This window comes from Accipiter gentilis, unplaced genomic scaffold (assembly GCF_929443795.1).
Source record: "Accipiter gentilis unplaced genomic scaffold, bAccGen1.1, whole genome shotgun sequence".
NCBI classification, from domain to species: Eukaryota; Metazoa; Chordata; class Aves; order Accipitriformes; family Accipitridae; genus Astur; species Astur gentilis.
The window spans coordinates 636,394-657,381 of NW_026060781.1; the positions used below are offsets into that span (position 1 = coordinate 636,394).

General features: G+C 44.8%; 1 long non-coding RNA gene and 1 pseudogene across 1 annotated transcript in view; both read left to right on the forward strand.

Annotated features, from left to right (window-relative positions):
- Positions 1 to 7,989, forward strand: part of LOC126036669 (uncharacterized) — a 52,491-nt gene extending 44,502 nt beyond the window's left edge. Inside the window, exons 3-5 of the long non-coding RNA XR_007505216.1 lie at positions 6,458 to 6,603; positions 7,126 to 7,169; positions 7,469 to 7,989. This is a non-coding gene — a long non-coding RNA (uncharacterized LOC126036669). The remainder of the gene's footprint in view (positions 1 to 6,457; positions 6,604 to 7,125; positions 7,170 to 7,468) is intronic.
- A 2,434-nt stretch (positions 7,990 to 10,423) lies between these two features.
- LOC126036666 (poly(A) polymerase gamma-like) lies at positions 10,424 to 20,728 on the forward strand (annotated as a pseudogene).
- Positions 20,729 to 20,988: the final 260 nt, after the last annotated feature.

A 20,988-nucleotide genomic window follows, 5' to 3' on the forward strand; every position in this document is an offset into this window, starting at 1 on the left:
CCCATCAGCACCTCCTTCCCTCTCTGTATCGCTGTGGTTACCTGCTCTGTGCCCAGAGCCAAAAAGAATCCCGACGTTGGAGTTACTGTTCCTTTTATGCCCAGCCCCATACTTCTTTCCTGACGGAGAGGTGACGCACCTGATTTGAGGTGGAGTGCAGACAACCTTCTCATCTAGTGCTGGGCAGTTTATTTGTCCCACAAACAAACCCCAGGAAAGAGAATGCACGGTTGGACGGGTGCACTTGAGATTTTGACCACGCGGTAGCACCGTTAACTGCTGAAAGAGCAGGACTCTCTGCCGCTCTGTGTCCATGTCACGACTGCCCTCACGTCCCCAGTCTGCACCCAGCTCCTCCAGGGTGTGCAGAGGGGCTTCCAGCCCTGGCTCAGCAGGCGTCCACATAAGATCCCCCAGCCAAGAGGGGGGTGTATGCTCACCTGCCACATCGATACCGTGGGTACATTAAAAGCCACCCCCCAACCCTTTCCCCAGGAGTGATTGGGGGAGGCTCTTCAGTCATCTGGCTGTAAACCCCCTCCCCCTCAGGGAGACCAACATCCAGGCATGCCTTGCTCTAACTCCCCAAATCCACTGCCCTCCGAGGAATAAAAGGCGTCTGGGCCACTCCCCCGGCTCTAATCTGCAGATATGCCTGGCTTCCCAGAAGTAGGCTGAGAAAGCCAGCGTTAAGGCACTCCTTCCCACGCCCAGATCCACAAAATCCTCAGAGAAAAGAAGAAAAATAGCCACTTCACTGCAGCAGGAAGTAAATAAACTTGGGGGACACAGGAGGCCAGTTCTCCCGGGGTCAATGGAAGGGAGGGCTAGATGCAACGTATCTGAGGATTTTCCATGTGCACAGCTGAAACAGCCATGTCTCAAGCAGGGATACGTCCCATTTACGGCAGTTCCTCCCCACTTCTCATCCCCAAAAGACAAACTCGGGCCTCTGCCTTCTCCGTGTGTAGCTCCCCACTCCCTTCAGCATGGAGCTGCGAGGCTCTGGGTTTGTGGAGAACCACAGGTGGGAAACCGAGGCTACTAATGGTGACCACAGAGAACAGACCAGCTCGGAGGGGGCGAGGAGGGCCGATGCACAATTTCTACGTTTGAATTTGTTGGGAACTTGGTGGGAGTCACAGGCTTGCAAGCCACAACCCACAAGCTTGCAAGGCACAACCCCAGCTATCCAGGACATGGGCTTCCCAAGATCACAAACCTCCGGGGACGGGGACGGCGCCTGCGCCGGCGAGCGAACGCCGGGCTGCCCCAACGCGAAGCACGGCGCATGCGCCCAGGAGGCGCGTCCGCACGGCTGGTCGGGGAGCGGGCGCAGCGGGAAGCCCGCGGAAAACCACGCGAAACCGGCAACGCTCCCGAGTCTGACCTGGTCGGACTCCGGGGGCCGCGAGGACTACACCGCGCCCGAGAGCCGCGCTGCTGCCCGGCCGCCGAGTCCGCGAAAAACTACAGCTCCCGGCATGCCCCGGGAGGCAGCCTGCCCTGCTGCCTGACCCCGAGGGGACGCCGCTTCCGTTCCCCCCCACCTCCCCACGCTGGCGCAGCGGCAGTTCCCGCCGAGCCCCCAGCGCCGCTCCGGGTAGCTCCGGCACGGCGCGGCCCCGCTGCCGCTCCGTGCGTGCAACACGGACCCCGCCGTCCTCCTCGGGGCTTTCCCCGGGACCCGCCGGCCGACTGCGCAGCCCCGCCACGGGGCCCGGTGAGCCCCCACCCCCGCGCGCCCGTTCTCTCAGCCGCCCTGTCAGCGCCCCACCCCTCACCCCCGCGCGCCCGTTCTCTCAGCCGCCCTGTCAGCGCCCCCCCCCCCCTGCGCGCACGTTCTCTCAGCCGCCCTGTCAGCGTCCCCCCCCCCATCCCCGCGCGCACGTTCTCTCAGCCGCCCTGTCAGCGTCCCCCCCCCCATCCCCGCGCGCACGTTCTCTCAGCCGCCCTGTGAGCCCCCAGGGCTCCCCCCCCGGCCTCGGCACAGGCGGCCCCCACCTCCCCCGGGCCACCCCCGCCTCCGACGTTCGCGCTCCGAGGGGCGCCCGGCCCCGCTCACCTTCTCCCTCGGGGCAGCCGCAGCCCGGTCACTGCTCAGCTCCGCTCCTGCCTGGGCTCCCGGCGGCCCCTCCCCCGGCAGCCCCTCCCCTTGCCAGGGAGGGGGCGTCGCCATCAGCCTCTCACTGCCCGCACCTGCGGCTCCTCCAGCCCCGGCCCGCAGCTGTGGTACCGAAACCCGGAACCAAACCCCTCACCACCAAGGTGAAGTGAAGCAGCAGGCACTGCCTTGACTGAGTGACAGATGTCAAGAGTCATCTGATGTGGAAGAGGTGTTAACTGGGGTCAAAATACAGATTTTAATACCCATCTTATTTTAGTTCTAAGACTTGGCGATTGCCAGGTATCATCTTTTCGATTTCCCCAGGTCCACCCGCGAGCGAGGCCACAAGGGAGATTTCTTCCAGAGAGAGGATAGAGTTATTAAGTCTCAAGACCACGATTTGCTTTTCTCCTTCATGAAGAGGTGAGTGGGTCATATAGCATCACTAGTCACCCAAGCAGTTAAGCCTGAACTTTTCACCTGTCCTTTAATGCTGTCAACTCCAAGCTAAATTTTTCCTGTTATTAAGAGGGGACCAAAGATCATGTGAAGTATTATTATCCTTTCTACAAATACACCCCCATCTTGGAGCTTTAGCTACTAGAGAAGGTCTTGGGAGTTTGGGGTCAGAGGAGCTAGCTGCAAGTACAAACTTTCATACAGCTCTGTTTAGGATGTGTGATGTTTCTCTGGTTGTCTAAACCGGTCTAAATTTCCACAGGTGGTCCCAACTCTGGGTGGCTCTAACAAGGATCCTGGAACTCCAGTAAGTTCTAAACATCGTTTTATATTTTAAACATGATCCCAAGTTCCTTTTTGCACTTGTCTCTACGGTTTTGGCAGCTGACAGCCCCGAGGGGTGCTTGTACAAGTTTCTCCCGAAGGGCGAGTAAATTAATTCTTTTGTCCGTGAGGTGGATGGTTTGGTAACGTTATAATTCACAACGCTATAATTCCTTCTTTCAAATTTAAAAAAAATAATTGCCTTTTAAATCCATCCAATTGAATCTGCTAAAATGATTCTCGTTGTTCTACCTCTTTTCTCAAGTTTTGGTTAAATTCAATGTCAGTATTCTCCACGGAACTAGATTTTCATCTGACTTTGGAATCGGAAAGGCAGGCTGTTACCGAGGTTAAATTCTGTGTCTTTACAAAACTTTGAATCAGTTACAAAACTAGATTATTTTTTTTAATTCAAATTACAAAACCGGTTAATATCAAGATGAATAGTTCAAACAATAATTGTTTCATTTTGTTTATCTCATGTTTAGAACCCCTCAAAAAAACCCACATACACCCTCTAAACACACAAAAAGATTATTGCCCTCGACAATATTCCTAATAGCAACCCCAACATTATAAACTTTACACAACTGTTTTCCCAAATAGATAACGTGAAACTTACTTATAGATTTTCCGTTTTAAAGGGACAGTTTCTTTAGACTTCCAGTTTCTTGTTGGGTGCTTTCTTTATTCTCGAATAATGAAGCCAAGGTTCTTCTCCCAGACCTTTACTGCTACAAGTGTTGTTAAAATGACTCGATACGGTCCTTTCCACTTCTCGGTGATTTTATATATATTCAGTCTCCTGGTTGGAAGGGATGCGCTGCTACGTCCAGTTCTAAGGGTCCAGCTGTGGAGACATACTGACAAAGTTCTTGAAAAGAATTGCTTAAAGAAATCATAACACCTTTTAAAAACATATCTCCAAAGGCACTCAAGATACTCAGAACACAGGACTCTTGATATGGTCTTTCATACAACATTTCCTAAAGACTTGGCTTTTCTTTCTCTTCTGGCTATACTCCGATTCTTAATAGAGCCACGGGTAATGCTTTAACCCATGTGAGGAGTGAGGTTTCCTGACAAATTTTACTCGACAGTTGCTTAAGGATATAGTTCATTCTCTCTCTCTCTCTCTCTGCCCACACACTTGCTTGTGGTCTATGTGGGGTGTGATAGTCTCAATCCATAGATAATACTTGGCTCAACTTGTCTCATAATCTTTGCTATAAAATGAGGGCCATTGTCAGATGACATTCTTACAGGCACCCCATATTTTGGTATTATCTCTTTGAGCAAGACTTTGACTACTTCCCTTGCTTTGTTGGTGCGACAAGGGAAAGCCTTGGGCCACCCAGTAAAGATATCAACTAAAACTAGGACATATCCTTATTTTCAAGGCAATTCTATAAAATCAATTTGCTAATATTCTTCTAAAAAATTTCCTTATTTAATAATCCCAAAGATGATCTTATTACTGGTTCGGGGATAATTTTACATATACATTTCACATCCACTTATAATTGTTTAAACAATCTTTGTCATATTTCGCTTTCTGTTTCCCAGTATACTCTGTGATGTTCAATGGGGCATTTTCTCTTATTATTGTGGGTGGGACTATTATTCGACCTGTCGGTGTTACAGCCTATCCTGTTTCATTTTGTTAGCCTGCAATCTAATAATTAATTCTTCATCTTTTTCATTATAATTTGGAGTTTCTTTAGGCAATTTTATACCTTTCTCTGGAACTAGTGCTAGGATGCCTTTTTCTGCAGCCTCTTCAGCAGCTTTATCAGCCAGTCGGTTACCTGCGTTAGGACCGGTCTTACCTAACGGATGTGCTTTACAGTGCATCATCGTGACTGCTGTTGGTTTTTGAATGCTTTCTAACAATTTCAGTATTTGTTCTGCGTGCTGAACGGCGGTTCCTGGTGCAGATAACAGTCCTCTTTCTCCCCGTATCGCTCCATGCGCACGTACCACTCCAAAAGCATACTTTGAGTCTGTCCAAGTGTTGACTCGCTTTCCTTGACTTAGTTCCAGAGCTCAAGTAAGAGCTATCAATTCAGCCTTTTGGGCAGAGATCATCGAAGGCAAAGTTGGCAACGCAAGTACCTCCTCAGTAGTTATTGTCTATCTCGATAAAACGTTTTCCTTCACAGATGGAACCGCTTCCGTCGGCATATAGTTCCCAATCTGTTTCTTCTAGTGGCACATCTCAGAGATCCAGTCAGCTGGAGTAAACTCTTTCGATTGCCTGCAAGCAGTCACGTTCCAGTTCTCCTTTAACTCGGTCAGTTGTTGAAAACGCAACAGGGTTAACGGCGGTAGTAGTTTTTAGGTAAACATCATCTTGTTCCAGCAACAACACCACTTGGTATTTCAGCATTCTGCTAGGGGATAACCAGTGCCCCCCTTTCCGTTTTAGCACAACAGTTATCATATGGGAAACGTACAGTAATCCTTTCTCCTCAGGCGAACTTACGAGCTTCCTGGATCAGTAGCACAGTTGCAGCGACGGCTCTCGGACGACCAGAGCATCCCAGACTCACGTTATCCAATCGCTTTGAGAAGTAGGCCACAGCTCGCCCACTTGGCCCTAAATATTGGGCCAGGATACCCAGAGCTCTACCTCTTCTTTCACGAGCAGAAAGTTCAAGTGTCTCTTGTGAGATCTGGCAGACGCTAGGGCTGGCACCCCTATTACAGCCTGTTTCAATTCTTGGAAGGTAGCTTTCTCAGCATCGGTCCAATCCGTCGTTTGAGGTTTTGAGCTGCTCCTATAAAGGTCAGGCCAGCAAGCCACAATTTATAATCTACAGGTGACACCACTCGACCATTCCCGGAAATGCTTGTCATTCATTTTTTTAGTCTTAGGTTCGGGGAGACGACACATTGCCTCTTTTCTCTCAGTTCCCAATTGTCTCTGTCCTTTTAGGATTTTAAAACTCAAATTTAAGTTTCTTCTTTCTGGGTTATTTGGGTTTTTTTCTTTTGACACTCGATATCTACTGATTCCCAAAAAGTTCAAAAAGTTAAGAGTTAACTTTGTGCGTTGTTCTTCCATCTCAGCTACCATTAACAGATCGTCCATATATTTCAGCAAGATTTCTTGATTATTTTCTTTCTTCCAAATCTCTAATTCTCGTGCCAATTGATTTCCAAAAATGGTAAGACTATTCTTAAAGCCTTGAGGCAAGACTGTCCACGTATATCGTGTTTTTCTCCCAGTCTCAGGATTTTCCCATTCCAAAGCAAAAACCTCTTGACTATTGGGATCCAAGGGAATATAGAAAAAGGCATCTTTTCGGTCCAACACTGTGAACCATTCTCATTTCTCCGTTAGGGTTGTTAACAAAGTATAAGGATTTGCTACGACCGGATGAATACCTTGTACTATTTGATTTATTGCTCTGAGGAGGTCTTGAACTAATCTATCATCTTTTTCATCAGCCTTTTAAAAGGCAAGATCGGGGTGTTATATCTGGATTCACATTCTATTAACAATTTGTATCTTAAAAATTTTTGTATTACCATTACTAACTCTTTCCGACTTTCCGGTTTTAGGGGGTATTGTTTCATTCTTACCGGATTCGATCCTGGCTTTAAATCAACTCTCACAGGGTCTGCTTTTTGGATTTACCGGGAACGTCCCAGTCCAGACGATTGGAATGACAGCATTACACTTGGACCGGTATAATCTTCTGCTTTCGGTAAACATCCTGTTAACAACAAAGCCGCTGCTTCGATACGTTTAGTTTCTGGAATTAAAATTTTAAGCTCTCCATTTTTAAATTTAATTTCTGCCTCTAAGTTCTCAAATAGACCTCTCCTTAACAGGAGTTTAGGAGAATTTGGCACATACAAAAACTGCCGAGTGACCCATTGCTTTCCTAATTTCATTGTTAAAGATTTAAAGAAGGGTCTAGTTTCTCGTTCGCTTGTTGCACCAACACCACCAATTTCTTCAAAACTTAACTCTCCCTCTGAGGTATTTAAAACTGAAAAGGTGACTCTAGTGTCAACTCAAATTCAATTTTCTGTTCTCCCAGTTTAGCTGTAACCAGAGGTTCTGCTGGGAGACTCCCCTCCGGTCCCCGTCCGATACGTTCACTTAAAAAGAACAAATCTACATATGGCACTTTATTCCTTTTACTCTCTCTCCTACAAAACAACAGTAATTGCAATATAGTATTGTAACTCAAAGTTCTGTTTGTTTACCATTTTTCCTGCAGTTCACCCCAACGTGCCAATAAACATCCCAGCGGTGACGTTTCTGGTAACTTTTCATCAGCAGTTCTATTTCCTGCACTCTTATTCTTAAACAATTTTGCTAATGCCATTATACTTATATACATTCAAATACCAAATACCAAACAAATGCAAACGACAGCTGTCCCAAATAATACACAAAGTCCAACCCAGCAATAGCTTTCGCTTATGACTTACGGGCAGACGCCTAGGCTTCCACTGCAGACGGCTACCCTCCAAGCCCCAACCCTGGGAAGCTTTCGCCGCGCCTCACGGGCAGGCTTTCCAAACAAATTCCAAAGAAGCAGCGCCTTACCTTTTTTCCAGGGAACGCTGCGAGGAGCTTTGCGTGTCGAGGGTGACGGTTCTCCCCGAGAATACCTCGGTGCCGGCCGGAGCTCGATCGACACGCCATCTCGTCCAGTCTCACTCGCAAGGTCCCATCTGGGTCGCCAAAACCGTTACCGAAATCCAGAATAAAACTCCTTAACGCCAACGTGAAGTTAAGAAGCAGGCACTTTGTTTATCGCAGCGCTGGGGACACGGGGGATCGCTCCTCCAAAGGCGTGTCCCACTTAATATCAAAATCCATCAGTTTTTACAGGCTTTTTCCGTCAGGTCATTGTTACCTAAGCTCCTTCCGTAAAAACGCATACTATGCTCGTTCTTAAATTTAACCGTTGTAACGATCGGTCCTGTGATTATATAACCTTATCAATATTCTTATTTTAAAACAATCATTGGTCAGTGACACTTGGCTCTGCTGACTGGCATCGTCGATACTCAAATCGAGATGGGAAGGTTAAGGGGGTTTCCAAGCAGCAAACTGGTGTCCACGACGGTTTCCTTAGTTTCCTGAAACAGAACGTAGGAAAACCAGTAACTTCCTGGTGAGGTTTCTAGGGTTAGCTGTTTCAGACTTTAACAATATTACGGTTCCTAGCGTCACGCATAACACAGCTCCTAAAGTTTCTATGGCTACGTTTCAAACTTAACAATCCTATACGTTACGCTTCACAATTTTACTTCTTAATCAAACCTAACTCTTCTATGTGATTAAATGTTGATTTCTTTACCAGAACATTTGCAACAGCTGGAGCCCAGCAGGAACAGGGGGGGCACGGCCCGACCCCCCCCAGCGCCTCACCTCCTCCTCCTCCCCTGGGCTCCCTCACAGCCCCTCGCCCCGTGCAGAGGGAGCGCAAACGCAGCCCGGAGGGCAAAGGGGCCGGCCGGCCAGCGTCTATTCAGTCAGTCGCGCGCCTAGCGAGTCCTGCCAGCGAGTCTGCTCCGGGCCTCGGGGCGCCCCCCGGCGCTCCCCCTGCCCCTCGGACACCTCTGATAGCACATTTCCGTACGTTCTGTATGGCACGTCGAAATATTTGGGTGGTTTTAATACTTTGTACCAGCTGTGGTTTGCTGCTAGGTGACTGTAAAAGTGAGATTTGGTAAATAATGGTTAGAAATCTTATACTAACGCTACAACTGAAACAACAGACAAAAGTATAGCCGAGCAATACTGAGGGAAGTGTTGGGGGTGAGGATGTGGAAGGCAAGTAGGAGGGTCAAGAAATGAGTGTAGTCTCAAATGAACAGAGAGCAGGGAGAAAAAGGCTTCAGTTGAGAACAAGAAGTGCTTGCCACCACACTCCCGCTTCATTGGCTTTCCTTCTGTATTTGTTATGAAAATGGTATCATAAGAAGGAAAATACTCATTAGGAATATTTTGACTTATGAAGTGGAAGTTGACATGCCTATAAAGAAGACAAGGCAAATTAGGTCAGGGCCTAGTTACACTTGAAAGTAAACAGCCGTTCTGACTGGGGAGAGTAGTTCATAGGACTACAGTCCTAATACCACCCCCCCACCCCCGCCAGCTTTTTGGAAAACGCCTAGAAAAAAAAGTTTGAAAAATGAGCTCATAGAGAAGGGGGGTGGGGGAGCCCACTAGGTGACTAAAAGCTACGTCTGTAGTTGGACAAAGCTACTCTGCGAGAGAGAAATCCATCTTCCCTCAGTGGCAGAGTAAAGGCAACAATTAGAAATCAGGAGTTGTAATAAGCTATCTTTTTAAAATCAAGTGTTGAGGCTGTCCTTTGAGCATTTCCTCATCCCATTCCAGCCAAAGTGGGTCAGATACCTTAAATAGTTCTAAGCGTCTCTTGACTAACCCAGCTAAGGTTTGAAGCCGTCCATTTGTGAAGTAGGAAAATAGCCGGTTTGAATAATGCCATCATTAATCCCTGTAGCCTTAGGGTCTGGATATGGACTCTTTGACAAGCATGATGAGTTGTAGAGACCTTTTTAATGGGTGTCCCCCTTTTGCTACTAGTGTTTCTGTAGAGACCCTTGATCCATTAAGTACAGTTCTTACCTCCGGTGCCCCTCCTTTCTCTCTCCTGGTTTCAGCTGGTAATGCTCTGCCTGACTGGGCAGTGAGCTAGCGAAAGCAGATTTGAGCACCTTCTACAAGCAGAGCTTAACTTGTGCTGCTCTGCGTGCTGATGTACATCTCTTGGATTTAGATTAAACCAGATGTATGTAGAGCTAAGCCTCTGAGCTATAAAAGTGGAACGCTGTGTTAAGAGCACAAGGCTCTGCTAGCAACATTAGCTGCAGATTGGTTGATGTTTTCCTTCATCCTCTTCCATAGACAAAACCTGCTGAATTTACTGAAACAATGCTGAATTTACTGCAACAACTCTGTTTAACAGACCACTTTGTCCCTGCTCTGCAATCAACTCTAATGTCCTTTCAGAATCAGTAGAAGCACAGCCAATACATTGAACTAAAAGAAGCCAGTGTTAAATTGTCTTGTTTAATGTGATTGGGAAGCTGATGGGAATAACCTTAAGTCAAAAGTGCTGTGAAACTGAAATGGGTCCAAAAAAACTTGTGCTGTACATAGTGTCGCCCTTAGTGGATTTCAAACCTTTTCATTTCCTGGCGATCAGTTCCAACTGTCTAGCGCAATGCAAATAAGCTGTCTTCAGATAGCAGCAACTTGGATCTTTTCTTATATCCACAAGTGTTTTTTAAAGAAGTTGCTTCTAAGTTAGGTCAAGTTATCTAAAAACCATAAGCAGGATCTTTTTTCCCTCATTTATATTAATGCTGGGCAAAAGGGCAGAAGCTGATTTGGAAACCTGTAAGTGGAAGGGTGTTTTGCAGTAAGGTGGTGGTTGTTGTTTTGTTGGGTTTTGTTTTTCTCTTTTGTGGAGTCTTCGGTATTTTATTTTCTCCCCCAGTACTCCTAGGCTGCAGAACCAGCCTCCAAGGCACTATGGAATGACTTCTGCAATTAGCTTGGCTCCTCCTACGGATAGAGATTCCATTCATACTCAGAAGCTGCTTGAAGCGATGAAAGCATTGGGGGTATTTGAAGAGGAGGAAGAACTGAATCACAGGTATAACAAGACTGTAAAATTTGTTAATGTCCTGGGGTTTTTTTAGGGCAAACTTAACATGAGTTTTCTTTACAGGCTGGTCGTTCTTGGCAGACTGAATAACTTGGTCAAAGAATGGATTTCAGAACTTGGTGAGAGCCAGGTAAGGTTTTTTGATAGGTTCTTATCAAAACAGCTGAAGCCTTTTAGTTTCTTTCAAAGGCGATACTACTAGGATTTATGCTAAAGTTCAACATTTAACTTCCTTCTTAAGTATCAAGGAGATCTGTAGTAAAAGCCATTGAAATAATGTATAAAAGATCCTTTAGATGAAGACCTTCAAGTCCTTGGGGCACTGAATAAGTTTGTGAAGTGGCTCTGTCAGTTGACTTGTAGCGGTTAACAAAGCTGAAACAAGACATTGTGGGGGGAGACAGATGGTAACAGGGCAGTAAACTTGCCCCAGACAGCCTACAGCACTCAATCTAGTTTGAAATTATTACTCTAGACTTGCCTTTGGTATGGCTCTTAGATGGTGTTCATTTATGTGGGTCTGCTGCAGGGAAGACTGATAATAGGTCTTTGTTTAAACTGATGAAGCGACTGCTACAGTACTCACCTTTTTTGTTGTTGTTGTTGTTTGTGAGTTGCCAGCACTCCCTTCAGAAAAACAGAATCAGTCTATTAGACTAACAGCTCAGTATGGGAGGGAGAAGACATTGTTTATGGAGGCTGTTGTAGTCTTTCTAAGTAACTTCTATGCTAGTTAAACTTGCACGTAGGTCAACGTGTATCTTCTGTTCTCCAGAAAACTCTTTCTCTTCTACCCACAGAATCTTCCCCCTTCAGTAGTAGCAAATGTTGGTGGCAAAATATTTACATTTGGTTCTTACAGGCTTGGAGTACACACTAAAGGTAAACTTTTGGTGTCTGGTCATAGTTATAATGTTTGAAAGTGTCTTCCAACAGTAACAGAACAAATGGCATCTCTTTGCAGGTGCTGACATAGACGTGGCTTGTGTTGCTCCTAGACGTGTAGAAAGATCAGATTTCTTTCAGTCGTTCTTTGAAAAACTGAAACGTCAGGAGGAAATAAAAAACCTAAGAGTAAGCAAGCTCTCTCCTTGATAGATTGTGCAACTCTGACAATAAGAATATTCCTGTTAAAGACTCCTATTGGTAGTGATTGTCTTGCAAACCAAAATGAAAAAGGGCCTTGTTTCTGAGCCCCTTCTAAAATACTGTCTACGCAGCATGAAAGTGTGGAAGTCAAGCTTTTGGTTCCCTTCCCCAGTGACTGTATGTCCGATCCGAATCTCTGTGGTTCACTTCTCCCCTACCCATGGTTTGGGAATGAGTGGGCTATAGTATCAAAAAGCAAGGTTGTGCCTAGGAGCCTTGCTTTCATCCTAGCTGTAGTAAGGGGCTTGGCAAGAAAGTAACTGCATGCAGGTAGAGGAAGGGGCAGCCTGAGAGCTAAGGAAGTTGAATGTGATGTGGAAAGGTTTCTGTCAGTACCTTTGCCATGGTGTTCCTTGGGTGTACTTTAGGACCTCGAATTCATTCTTCTCTGGTCCTGTTCTTCTCTGGCTACTCAGCCCAAGACTTTGTAGAAGAGATGCACAGTCAGCTTTGCATAAAGTCAATAGGAGCTGTGCTGTGAATGTACAAAACTGCCTTGTAAAATGACCCTCCGGTGCATATGCTGTGTACTTTGCATATAGAACCGAACTCCTGAGAAGTGTTTCTCTCAGGCTGGTCTTCCTTGTGCAGACATTTTGAAAGACTTCACGTGCATAGCTAATGAGCCTTTGTTTAGGTGACCGAAGACAGGGTCAGTGGGCTGTGGCACAGTTCTGACGAGTGGGCTACAAAATTGAAAACTGTCCCATAAGGTAGCTGATAGCATCTCAGGCATGGTAGAAAATAAAAATACAGGAGGCTAGTGCGCGCTGCAAACGCGGACAGAATGTTCTCGATTTCTCTGGATGTTAACCAGGAGTAAGATAGCTACAGAAATGTCTTGCTTTTCTTCCTCACCACCAAGGTAAGTACCTTACAACCTCTGATACTGATGGCTCATTGTGCACTGTTTGTTCATTACAATACGTGATCAGCCTCCGGATCTCTTGGCTAAATAACTTGTTAAAGCTAGTATTATACCGTCTTAGTGCTATACCGCTTGCAGCTTATGAACAATTCTTCTGGTTTGGAAGCAACTCAGTCTTTATACTGAGTAGTTAGCAGTGTAAATTCTGCATTTGATCGTAGTTCAGGAGAAACATTAAAGTAGCAAACCATGTTTTCTTACACAGTTATCCTCTCCTTTCCAGGCAGTTGAAGACACATATGTACCAGTTGTCAAGTTTGAGTTTGATGGCGTTGAGGTAAGCATTTTTTGGGTTTTTTTAAGTGAGTAAATTTTTTCTTGCTTTGGAATAGGATAACTTTTCCAGGGAGCTGTGACTGTGCTATTTTGGACCGCAAAGTATCCCAGGAGAAGACATTGCAGTAGAATGGGAGTTTGTAGGAAAATAAGCCCCTAGGGAGCCTAGCAGGCATGGGAGCATCAGGGACATCTTTTTCTAGGCCTGTGCTGTAGACCAGGGTAGCCTGCTTGAATAGCATTTATCCCTAGGATCATGCAGAGTGGGAGCAGAGGCGGTGTCCTTGCTCAGTCTTCTTAGCTCTGCCAAGCTAGGTATCTACAGAGGGATGTGTACAGTGTAGTTCACTGTACGAATCGTGTGAGCAGACTAAATGTTTTGCTGCACATCCAAAATGAAGTGGTCATGGGACAAACAATCTGGAACATGGAAAGTGAAAGTACTCATTTGACTCCCGCCTGGGTCTGTCAGCTGCAGGAATCCAGCTATCTTGAATACATCCTATACAATGAATCAAGACCTGCCTGCTGTAGTCCCTAAAGCAAGTTACTGCTTGGTATCACTATCACAAAGAGATTTATTCAGTGACCTTTTTGTGGCCTTCATCTGGTACAGACTTTCACAGGATAATCTTCTTGCCTCAGACTGTACTAAAAAGCAGATACTTCAGGATCAAAAGGGCTTACTGCATAAAGGAAATGCTCTCTCCTTTGCTGAAGTATAGTTGAGGTGACTGAACTTAAGTCTTAATTCTGTGAATAATTTTAAGTTCCCTTTTAATTGAAACTCTAAGTCTAGAGTAATCTTTTCCAACTTAAAATGCCCTCTTCCTTTCCCTAGCTTAAAAAGAAAGGGGTGATGCAGTGAAGGCTTTGTAAATAAAATTGGGAACTTCTAGAAATTGTATTGAATCTTCTGGCAAGTAAATCTCTTGGGAGATGTATCTATAGTCACATAATTCTAAATACAGATGTTAACCACTCTTTTTAGACTTGAGTAACTGTCCCCCACCAGTGTGCTGTTTGCAAACTGCGGGGCATTCTAACGGTTGGCACTTTTTCCCTCTTAAGATTGATCTCGTCTTTGCAAGACTGTCTGTGCCAATTGTTGCTGATAATCTTGATCTCAGAGACAACTCGTGTCTCAGAAGCCTGGATATAAGATGTATACGGAGCTTAAATGGTAAGCATATTTGCACATCTTTAACAAGAAAATGTTACTAAAGTTGGTATGGAATGCACGTTACACACCCCAAGTTTCTGTACAGGATGCAGAAACTGATCCCCTGTATACTTGAGATCTGAGGAGGTGGCGAGTGGGCTTAAATTCAGCTGTTTCAAGTTGTGTGTTTAGATAGACCTGTGTTTCATGTTTCTTCGATTGGGGGGTGTGTGGTGTTCCAGTTTGCCACAGAAACTGCTTCAGGTGAATAGGTAGAGCACTTGATAGAGAAGATTGTGTGGCAGTTCATTAAAAAAAAAAGGATATTTAAAATACCTGAAGCCGAAGTTGCTCACTGTTTAACGCTGACTGGTTTAATTGTTCCTGGCTGTCGAAAGAAACCTAGCTTTCGGAATCCTGTCGAAGGGCCTTATTGACAATTGTTGGCTGTAGTCTAAAGTATGAAAAAGCTGTTGAGGGTACCAGTTACCTGAGGTGATACGGAATGTGTAACCTCTAATTTGTTATGTTATGTGCCTGTAAGGTTATGTGTAACCTCTGATTTTTAAGGTAATACAAAGCAAGTAATGCAAACTTGTTTTCATAGACTTGCAGGAGAAACTGTAAGCTATTGATCCAGTACAGCACAGAACTGACTCGTACCTGTTACCAGGAAGTGCTGTACTTCAACTGTTTTTTCTTACAGGCTGCAGAGTTACTGACGAAATCCTGCACCTAGTGCCAAATAAAGAGACCTTCCGGCTCACGCTCCGTGCAATTAAACTGTGGGCAAAACGTGAGTAATGTGATTGTTTGTGATCTTTAAACTTTCCAGAGGCACCTCGTGCTGAAAAAACAATGGCACTAGAAGTCCTTCATCTTTGGATAGCTGTTTAAATATCAGGTTTTAGTTCAAAACCTGTGTTTTAGTTTAGATTCAAGGACTGTCTGTGGGGTAGATTCTGTGGTTTTTTTTAATGGGGGTGGAGTGGGGAGATGAGGGGAGTGCCTACAAGACAAGGTGCTGCATTGCTTACCAGGAACCTGACTAGAAAGGATAAAAAGTGCCCAGTGAAGTATAAAAGCTTGATAGATAAGGAATAAGAAAATACCGTTTGCGCATGTGACTAGAGCAAGTGCTAGAAGAATGGCAGAACCTTCTTCTCAAGGGAAGTTGGAGCGAAGCAGTAGCTGTAGCAGTGCAGGCAAATTTCAGAGTAGCGGTATTTTGGGAAGTGGTGTGGTAACGATTCTTTTTCGCATCGCTGTAAGGACCAACAGTTTTGGCCTCGTTGCACTGCAAAAATAACTGACTTGGAGGCTGAAGGGTGCTAGGTATCCTATAGGTTGTGAAGGTGGTGCTGTAAATTTGAAGGACTATGCTTGGGCACGGGAAGACTACAGGGCAACGACAATGTCTGCATTGTAGGACGTGGCATTTACTCCAACGTGCTGGGATTTCTTGGTGGGGTTTCCTGTGCTGTGCTAGTAGCGAGAACGTGTCAACTCTATCCAAACGCTTTGTCTTCTACTCTGGTGAACAAGTTCTTCTTGGTTTTTTCAGAATGGTAAGAGCTATTGATGACTATTTTGATTTGCGTAAAGCAGTAACACTTTCTGAGGTGGTTCTTTATATAAGATTTAGACCAACACCATTCAGTCCTACCCTGAATTACATGGCAGAGTCAGTGCCTGGCTTTTCTTGTTTAGGGAGTAGCCAAGACCTGTATTGCTGAAACAACAGGAAGAGAGCAATCTTAATTTACCAGTATGGGACCCCAGGGTATGTAGACATGGAATTTTGAAGCCTTGAACCTTTCTTCTAAGCTAAGCTGCTGGTGCTGAGCACAATTGTTTTAACATCACAGGTGAACCCATCAGACCGATACCTCGTAATGCCTACCATCACCCCAGCCTATCCGCAGCAGAACTCTACGTACAACGTATCTACATCAACGTGAGCGGTAATGGTGGAGGAGTTCAGACATGGTAAAGTTCTTTCCATGCTTATTAACTGCTTAAAAGGTGTCATTCTTGCAATATGAAACCACATTACCTGACTTGGTTATATTCCGTGCGGTGTTGTGCCCTTTTAGGCAGAAGAGTTCTCTGGGAAGTCTACCTGTTGCAGGCAACAAGGGAGCAGTTTTACAATGAACTGTTGTAGTAGGCGTGTATTGTGTCAAGGGAATTCCTGCTTTTTGATCTGTCAATTACTGTTCAAAACCTTTCTCTTGTAAAGTTTCTATCACGCTCTGCTAGTCTTAAAAACAAAATGGTAGTAAGGTTTTCAACCTTAATTGTAGGTCTTGCAGTTACGAATGAGATTCTCCAAGGAAAATCAGACTGGTCAAAGCTCTTTGAACCACTGGACTTTTTTCAGAAATACAAGTATGTATGAAATCTGTTACCTGAACTTGAAATGATTGCCGTACTGGTTAGCATAGTGACTTTTAGCTTGCAGTCGAAATACAAGATGGCATTGATATGTTTGTTTTTCAGAAGCTGGAGGTAGTCATAGGAATTTTGGTAAGGATAAGTATAGGGAAGATAGAAAAACTGTTTGTGTTTTGCCACTGACACTGTTTTTATTAACAAAAATACCAGCTCTGATACTTAGAATGCAGCAGAACACGATTCTGAAGGATGTAATCAGTTTTTCTTCAGTTAATACTGTGCTGCCTGCAGGATATAATGTGTCTTGTCTGGAAGTCATTTTCTATACATTTAAGGCAGTTTTGGTTTCATTTGAAGGAATATCAAGTCCTGAGCTAGAATGTTACTTTTTCTTTTCTTCTAGACATTATATTGTGCTGACTGCTAGTGCCTCTACTAAAGAGCATCACTTAGAGTGGTAAGTCTTGCTTTGAGTGTGGGTTCAATACATCATTGACGCTCAATTCAGTGTTGCGCTTCATTTGGTTAATACAGTTCACAAAACTAAAGTATTTGACTGTGCAGCTTGGCATGGAATACAGTAGGGAGGTAAGTAGACAGTTCCTCAGCAAAACTAAAAGCTTTCTTGTAAAGGGAAGTTAGCGTAAGTTATCTTGCTGTTTAAGAAGTTAAGCTAAAGACCTAAGTCATGATGAGAAGGAACAAAGAGGGTTAGCGTGCGTATGCTCTGTGCCATCTGGAGAAGCAGACTCCTTAGGAGTCTAAGGAGACTACTTACCCAAGGCTACTTCAGTTAGGAAGATATTCTTTGTTGCAGAGACTGAAGTAAATGGGGATTACTTGATGTCATCAGATGTGTAGTGGACACTGGAGAGCTTGATCTTTTACTGACTTATAAAGCAGTGGTCTCCAAACTTTTGTGCACTCCTGTGAGCAAAACAAAAAAAAACAAGTAATTTTTGAACACATAGTTGCGGTCTATATCTACTTCTTTACAAGTTACGTACACATTACTGAAGTTCTAATCTTTTCTTCCCGGACCCAGTGGATTGTCTTGTGCACCCCCTGGGGTACATCCCCCTCCGACACTTTGAAGACGACTGTTGTAGAGCCTTAGAAGGCTTGGTTTCATAGCTTTTTTACTGGATGCAATATTTAATTTAGGACTAGATTGCACTCAACGCTAAGTTGCTCTGGTAATGTAGTCTGCCTGTTCCAGAGCCTACTTTTCTCCAGTGAAGTGAAACAAGGCTGTTTAATCGGGGTGAAACCTGACCGTCTGCACAGAGTACCTGAATGGTGATAAATAGTGTTTACTACGTTTTAATCTAGTAGTGTGCTCAGGCATCTTGTGTTTAGTGCTGGAAATGATCATCTCGGCATGCTTGGTAGTGGATAGGTAAATTGCAGGAGTGCTGATCTACTTTGTGAAAGGTAATGTGAGAACCCCTTCAACTGTGGTTAGAGAAAATGACTGCTGCTGACGTGGTATTTGTCACTGTCTCAAGGCAGACATGCCAGTAATAACTTGTTGAACCTGTGTGAATGGGGTGACTAACTGTGAGTCTTGAAATAAGGGGAAACGGTGAGGAATTAAGGTACTGTAATGTGTGTGGTGTTCTTTTTCTGAAGAAACGAGTGCTTTGCCTGCCTTGCTCAAGTAAGCAAGGAAAATAGCTGTGTGTACCAGACCCCTGTTCTGAGGGCACCTTGGTTATACTTCAGGGTTCGGCTTGCGGTCTAAGGCAAATGATTGAATTCTTGAGCTACCTCTGAAAGACACCTTAGCTCCTGTTTAAAAACAGCTCTAGTAGGTAATACCTCTTACCTGAACTTGTTAATGTGTTCGCTTAAAAATCGTGTCAGCTACAGCTTGATGTCAGTCGCAGTTAGGTATACAACAAGGAGTTCTGGGCAGAGGGCTTAGAGCCAAATAGTTTTTAATGTGAGATGTTTTAAGTGGAGAAGGCTTATTGTATCTCACAATAAAGATGAGGAAAGTTCTGGCTGCAGTAAAAGCTGACGTTTTTGCAGTGACAGAAATGGCAGCAAACGGGGCTTAGTTTTGCATCTGGGAAAATGAAAAGCAGAAGACAAACTTGCTTCCGTTTGCTATAAGAACAAGTTTAGTTCACCAACTCTTGAATGGATTTGGGAATAGATGGCACATCTCTGTTGTTCATCAACATAAGATACTTGTGAAGAACGTACAGAGTTCTGACTGCTTTCAAGGGTATCAGTGTTTTAGGTAGAAGGGTAAAATGCCAGTACTTCATTTAAAAGAATAGCCTTGGTGGTCATGATACATTTCTTGGGTAAGTCTCTGATGAGACTGTGTTGACTGGATCGTTTGTTTATTAAAGGAACGATATTTTTCAGTTTGGCTGGAAGAGGGTAAACTCTTTTCACAGATCAGTCTGCAAGAAGAATAGCATCTTTACTCAGGTGTAATGGAAGAGTTGTGCTTGAGCCTTTTCTAAACGGTTGTTCTCCTTGATCTTTGGGGTAAAAAGGAGCTTTGCTGCACTTCAAAATGCAGCCAGAGGTGCTGGGAATCTGCTTCTTGTTGACATTTTCATCATAGGTTATATGTTGAAGTGTTGTGTCTGACCTGTTAAGAGTACAAGTAAAACTTACTTACTGCCTCTGTCTTTGGAAACTTTGAAGCTCCAATGTCCCTGAAAACATCTCCAACTCCAGTGTGTGTGATATAAATATCTAGTATCTGCTGAGCTGAATGAAACTTACTACTTACTTACTGACTGGTTAGCATTTTTGGTATTAGCATTGTATTATAAGAAGGCAGATAACTACTGTGCTGGATACAGTCAAAAATGAGTAAATGTCTCTTGTTCTTATCAGGATTGGCCTTGTGGAATCTAAAATTCGTGTGCTGGTTGGAAACTTGGAGAGGAATGAATTTATATCTATTGCACATGTAAAGCCACAGTCTTTCCCTGGCAGCCGAGAACTTTGTAAACAGTGAGTTTCATTACTTTTCTGAACTAGAGTTTGGCCCATGTATTGTACCTCGTTTATATTCCTTCACCTCAGCTTACCTGTGAGAGATGTTCAGTTACGTACCTACTGTTTTGTAGGTAGGAGGTCTGGCGGGCAAGGTTCTGAGCATGTAGGATCTTTTTAAAGAAGGGAGAACTTGAGGGAGGAGTTCTCGGAGAACTTGAGTATGGGCTGACTCCAATCTTTAGCTGCTGCGTACAACTAAACTGTTTTGCTTAATCCCTTCTTGAGAGTAGATGCTAGCACCCAAATAACTGGCATCTGTGCATAAATGATAGATTTGTGACTCTGTCTTTTTAGGAGTGGATATGTGTCAATGTGGTTTCTTGGAATCGTGTTTAGGAAAGCGGAGAATGCAGAAAGTGTTAACGTTGATTTAACGTGCGTTATACAGTCATTCAAGGATACAGGTAAGCCTCTATTTTGCTCTAGTCTCGTAGGGTTTCGATTTTTAATTCTAGTGCAAGTTGCTTCACAAAGTGAATTGTGCTTCCTTCTGGTATTAGCTATTAGCTATTTCTGTAGAGCGTGACACGTAGAAGATTAGCCTTAGAAACATACTATTTTGACACTTTGGCAATGTAAGTCCACCTTGAAACAGAAGTGTGTACTACAGCCCTATGTACCATATCCCATATGTGAAATAACAGTTCTGCAGATCATAGTGAACGATCAGAAAGGAACTGCGATTCCTGAAGTGGACAGTCAGATGTGAAGCCAGGAGAGAGATGCCCGTTTACTGGGTGTAGCTACACTTGTCAAAAGCAGTTGTCAGTTACTGAACTTTGGAAGTGGGAATTAACTGTATCAGGCTCTAAAAGAAGTTGTGAATGCCTGCTGACAGTATTGTTTCCAAAATAACAGTTTCTGTACGATACCATCCCAGAACTTTGAAAGGCAGTGAGTGGTCACATTGTAATGACATGCAGTCTTGCACGTCAAGCTCCGTGTTCATCTTCCTTTATTCCTTTTGATAGTGTATTGGTTTTGTTTGGCAAGGTTTTGGTAGCGGGGGCGGGGGGGGGGTTACAGGGGTGGCTTCTGTAAGAAACTGCTGGAAGCTTCCCCTGTGGTCAAGAGAGAGCGAGCCCATATTTGCCGGCTCTGAGACAGACCCGCCGCCGGCCAAGGCCGAGCCAATCAGTGATAGTGGTAACGCCTCTGTGATAACATTTTTAAGAAGGAAAAAAAAGTTGGGACGGAGAGAAACTGCCGCCGGAGTGAGGAGTGAGAACATGTAAGAGAAACAAGCCTGCGGACACCAAGGTCAGTGAAGAAGGAGGGGGAGGAGATGCTCCAGGCGCCGGAGCGAAGATTCCCCTGCAGCCCGTGGTGAAGACCCTGGTGAGGCAGGCTGTCCCCCTGCAGTCCAGGGAGGTCCACGGTGGAGCAGATCTCCACCTGTAGCCCGTGGAGGACCCCACGCCGGAGCAGGTGGGTTCCCGAAGGAGGCTGTGACCCCGTGGGAACCCCGCGCTGGAGCAGGTTCCTGGCA